This window comes from Schistocerca cancellata, chromosome 8 (assembly GCF_023864275.1).
Source record: "Schistocerca cancellata isolate TAMUIC-IGC-003103 chromosome 8, iqSchCanc2.1, whole genome shotgun sequence".
Lineage (NCBI taxonomy): Eukaryota > Metazoa > Arthropoda > Insecta > Orthoptera > Acrididae > Schistocerca > Schistocerca cancellata.
In genome coordinates, this window is record NC_064633.1 from 377,920,247 (window position 1) to 377,926,246 (window position 6,000).

The window sequence follows — 6,000 nt, forward strand, 5'->3', positions numbered from 1 at the left end:
AGAATCAATTCAAAGATGGGCTACTAGATTTGTTACAGGTAGGTTCGAACACGAAGATAAGGGAAATTAGGGCTCGTACCGAGACATATAAACAGTAGTTTTTCCCTCGCGCTATTTGCGACTGGAACAGGAAAGGAGGTGACTATTAATGGTCCAAGATACCCCCAGCCATGCGCCATACTGTTGCCTGCTGAGTATCGAGGTAGATCTAATGAGGCATCCCAGCGCCATTCGTGAGTAGTTATCTGAAGACAATGGAAAACATCTGACTTTTTTCAGTAGTCCATGTCATCTTTAATGGCAAATGGTGAAGAACTCTATAATTAGATTTATTCTTATGAGTCACGATTCCAACTTGATGGATATGTAAATAACAAAATTCATGCACTTGAGGTGTGGAAAATTGACTGCTCGACAGCAGCTGCACTGTCCTTCGTGGTGTAGGGTATCGAGATGGCAACTGTTTACAAGAATGCTGCAGTCTGAAGCTCTTCTTTGAGCGACAAATGCCGGTGTGGCACCTGGCGTTGCGTGAGGTGTATCTGGCCAGAGAAAGCAGGCAGATTTCATCAAGGACGAGGTGCGTTATTTACTCGATGGATCCGTTACATAATGGGAGTACCTCACCTCCATCCTCCCCCTCCCCTCTCTTTGTGTTCAAGAGTGAAGTGGAAATTTTGAATCAACAGAGAGTCTGTGGAATGCCACTATGACGCGAAACATTGAATCTTAAATTATCAATTATTTTTGCTGTTAGCGATCTGAACTAAAAAGAAATTTCAAAAATAAAAAGACTCCTACTAAAGGGAGTTTCGTACACAATGTAATGGGTATGGGTGTAGATATTTTTATTGATGACTGAGGACAATGTACTGAACATTACTTCAGTATTTACTTAATATGCAGACTAATAATTACAACTATTAGGAGTAGCATTTTTCTAGGTTGGTTAGTACATCCAAGCACCTGTGGAAAGAATGAGCCATTAATGCTTATTTTCCCCTGGGCAGTAGGTCAGGTGTTGAAGTATGCACATATGGCTGCAAAACGTTTAGTCTATACTGACAGGTGTAGTCCACTTACGGCGCAGTTACGACTGTGCAGAAAACATCAGGTCATTAATTATGGGACGTGTTAGCGGGAAGACTGTTAGATACAGAGAGAAAATAACTAACATGCTGAAGTGGCTACATATTAACATACCAATGACCACAGTATCTGCACCTATTCTGCTGACACCCTGTATTTTATGAATATTACACTGTAAGTCGGCTGTGGTGGTCTGCCAGGTAGAGAGACTCCAGCTCTGGAAACTCCGTTTGATCTCGCGTATGAGTGAGGACTTTTCTTCTTTTCACGGGTTAAGAGCCATAGACTGTCTTTTACATAATAAGTCAGTATTTGCAACAAGGGTAGGTGGCTTTCCTTGTGGTATGGAATCGAGTGAACGCCAACTGGCTCATTTCCAAATGGTACGTTTAAGTGCGATGATGACCCCAGCCCGACCTCATTCTCGGCTGCGATCTGACAGGAGGAGGACGTGCTCTGGGTGCTGCATGAGGTTGGCTTAGTACAGCCGAGGCTGAGTAAAAATTACTTAGATCTGTGGCAGCACACAAAGATAAGAATCTAGGATTTGAGGTGGAACAGTCTGTTGCTATATATGTACCAGTTTCATTATTTCTAAGATGGTTTTGTGTTGTAGTAAATTTATTTACATCTGCGCTAATAATAAAAATGTAAAACCCTCGCGTCTGTTTGTCTATTTGAACGTGATAATCTCCAAAACTGCGGACGAATTTTCATGGGATTTTCACAGGTGATTTGAACGTAGCTTGGGAAAATGTGCAGGCTTTGTTTCATCAAAACGAGATCACGAAAAGAAAAAAGAAATCGTGATTTCATGTCTTTATAAACCCATCGTATCTGTCTGTTTGAACGCAATAATTTCCAATCCCACTGAACAAATTTTCGTGGGGTTTTCACAGGTAACTAGAGCGTAGCTTGGGGAAACATGTAGGCTTTATTTAATCAAAATCAGATCACAAAAAGAAAAGATGTTTTAATTTAACCCAAGAACATTAAAGGGTGGGATGTAATCAGCACCTCTCCACTCTGCTCTCCCTCGGGGCAGTATAAATCGAAAAGAATTTATGGAATATTAAATATATGTGGCAAAATCTTGCCGCTTTACAATGAACTGAGTGCAGCCAGGTACAGGAAACCTCTACAAGCTGGTAGCTGCGTAGCTGTGAATGGGACGCCACTAACAGTCAGGGTTGAGTGTGGCCACTGTGTGGACACAACTGCAGGTGGAATGGATGGTGTGTTTTCCCTGGAGAGTGGACAGTGATTCGAGACTAGGTGGAGAAAGGGGCATGTCAAGATGGACACTACCCACATGCTTTAGTAGTTGACAGTTGCACCATAGTGTTAAGTCAGGCCTTATCAAACAGCGCTCCATGGCTGCGAGCACTCCATGAGCGTGGCCGCTCGACCTACGCTCCTGCCTAGCACTCCAAGTGCAGTGGCAAGTGGGGCTGAGGGTCAACGAGGAAGAGGGAAACTAAGGCTGCTATCGGACTCCATTAGAAAAAAGCATTCGCCCTGTGACCAGTTTGCTAACTAATCTTCGTTAAATTAGATTTAAGTTCTGCATCAGTAGTACTATGCACTTGTCCAAAAAAGAAAAAATGAAGATGCCAGTCCTTCAGTGGCAAATGGGAATAGCCTTACTTTTCGTGTCGTTTAAGGGCCAAGTAAGGGGCTTAATATGCCATCGCACTATTGTGAGCTGGGAAAACTGGCAAGTCACTACAACACCAGTCACAAATATGATACGATCCATTTTTTTCTGATTAATAGCGGTGAATGCTGGTCAATTGAAGGTGGCCATTAGGGAATAAAACGGAGTTCAGGTTAAGTAGATTGATGACAAAATCTTTTTTTTCAACATCGCATGTTGACGAAAGGGAAGAATGATTTGTTAACAGATGTGGTGGACAAGGCTGGTGCTAACAAACAAAACATAATCCTATTGGAAAAAAAATCATCTTCACGTTCATGACATGAAACATTTCCTATAACTAAAGGCAATCATTTGTGGACTAGACATGACTGAGTATATTTCAGTAACAGAAACATTCCATCAAGAGTTCTCAGTGAAATTGCTTGACATTGCATGACTGAAAATTAATTTCGATTTGTCAGACGATATTCGTTTTTCGCTGCTAATGTACCACATTATTCCGACTTGAGGTGATAAATTTACAGTGGAGCATCAAGTCCAACGACCTGTTTTTCCATTCTAGGAATTCACAAAACTTTTATAAAATGTCGCCCCAAGAGCAATAACCTCGACTGCACAGAAAAAAATTTTGGCCTCTTACGAAACTTCAAAGGTCGCAAGCCACTCTCTCACTTTACGTACTCTGTCAGTCAGATTAATATTTATTTTAGGTCATAATCACTGTGTTCCCCAATATTACATTTGGTGTGTATGGCTTATGACTTTGTTTCATGAGAAGACTGTGAGCAGAATGTTCTTATAGCACGTGTAGCCTGTTGGGAACTTGTACCTGAGGGGCCATAGTGATGTGGGCCATTAATGTTGTGTCCAGCGACCTGGCTGTGCGCGTGATTCGGGGAAGCAGCGCTCTGTGAATTGTACCTGCAGAGGGGCCTAGGGCTGTGGCACCTCACTCATCCCGCTTAGGGCCAGAGCAGGAGGCTGCCGGCTCGCAAAGCGCTTTACCTGGGCGAGGCGACAGTCTGTCACAAAGGCAGGCGGATGGCGGGACGTGCGTGGAGGAAGCCATTTAAGAGAGAATGCTTCAATCTGAGCCTTTGTGCAAACAGTGGGACGAGCATGAAACTATAAGTATTCTCATGTTAGAAGCTGGGACGATACAATCAGAGCGGCTCGTGCACGTGTTTAGTGGAGGCAAGACTGTAATTTCTCTGACGTCAGGAATTCGCCAGGTTATATAGGCGTGACTGTCCGGGAAGCTTAATAGCCTTCTTTCAGAAATTGGAAATGGTTGGCCTGGAAAGACATCACCCTAGTCTAAAACTCCTTTCACAAGCTGCGACATGGTCCTGAACTGAACAGTGACCAAAATATACAATAAATTTCCTTTACTTCATAGCTATGGTCACAATTTTTTTGTGATCAAACTACTGGTTCGATCTTTAATGACCATCCTCAGATCTGTTTTATAAAAACATGTCCTAATATACTGGAGCCATGGCATTTGACATTGCCTCTATGGCTGCAGTATATTATGATATCTTTTTATAAAACAGATCTTTATAGATGGAAACCGGTAGTCTAATGACAAAAAATGTGTGACCATAGACGTGAAGTAAAGGAAATTTACTTCTTTTTTCATACAAGAGAAATTTTGAGTCTCTGATTGGCTCCCCTCAAGATATGCAATGCAGAGGCTTACTTCCCCAGTGTGGGAACCCCGGTGCTGTGCCTGGATTGACTACCAGGCCAGCAGAACAGTCAAGAGGGAAGATTCAATGAGGGGAGGATAGTTTTATTGGTTTGTACAACTTGGAGCCGTTTTTTTCCGCTATTTGGCTCCTGTACGGGGCTTGGTGGTAACTGATTGTGATTCTTTGTCTTCTTCAGCTTTTTATCCTCCCCGAGTGAAGAACTTCAGGTCTTTCCCCGAGTGTGTGACACTTGTGGTATGCAACGTGAGGTGGACTCAGAGCCAGTGGCAGTTTCCAAATGTACCGACAGTGGAACTGCAAATCATCTCGAACATTTCGTGTGTCACAAGGGTGAACTTAATCGTACTGAGTTGGCCATCTGATTTTTGACAATTCCAGCATGCGCCGTCGTACCTGTGAATCATACTGGTTGGTCAGACCAAGAAATGGGTGCACCTCACACTGAAATCTGCCGAGATTTCAGGGCCCTGAGAGGGAAGCTTTCCGCTTTCTAATAACCAGAACGTGTGTCCGCGTAGTCTGCAAGTTTTCGTGGACGCGTCAGAACCCTCAGCGTGCCTTTTTCTGCTGCTTCTAGAGTCAAGCTGAAAGGGTAAAGTATTCCAGCACCGGTGTGGGGTTGTTAAGTGATATTCACAGCTTCCTGTTCTCCGTGAATCATAGTTTGTGAAGTGCCTGATTTAAGTTGATTCCATTTCAATAGAATTTGGCCTCACAGTGGATTCATGTAAACGAATCTGTAAAGGGGATTAATTCAGGGGAGAACTTGTATAGTCTCCACCCCAACCAATGATTTGCCAATCAAGCACCATTCCTTTCCTGATTTATGTTTGTCATTTTTTTCTAAGGTTTATAAGCTCCATTGTAGTTGTAAAAGGATGAACAAAAACTTCTCATTATCAAACTTAAATGTGCCACTGTTCTCATTCATACTACCCCATACATTCACTGTTCTTATTTTATTGCGGTGATTAATGGATACACCAGCAATTCAGAATGAAATCGCACTAAATTAGTTAATATGATGATTAATTTGAGTTGTGAAAGTGATCGCAGCCTAAGGTAACAAAAGTGCCATGAGTAAATTCACTAATTTCACATGTAAAAATTAAGGGTGTAGCCTACGATTTGAAGATTGTAGAGAAGGTAATATTTTTCTATATGTAAAGAGAATAACATCTAGCATCACTTGAACATATATTAATGATAGAGCAAGTGACCTCTTGCAAACTGACCGCTTTCGATTTCAACAAATTGTAATGTGTGTAACTCCATATGTTTGACTGTACCACGAACCACAGTTCCAAAATTATTACATATAAACATCAGAATGTAATGTCAGATGCCTGTATATAATATTTTTTGCAGTTCTGCTCACCATATTAGCACTATATAATGTACTTATTTAATCAAGTAATGGAAGTATTTGCTTTGGCAGAAAAATAAAAAGTTTAAAATAGATACACGTGAAAACACCTGCTCATAAAGGTAAGTTGCAATATTCTTCTCTTATAAGTAACTGCACTGTGTTGCCAG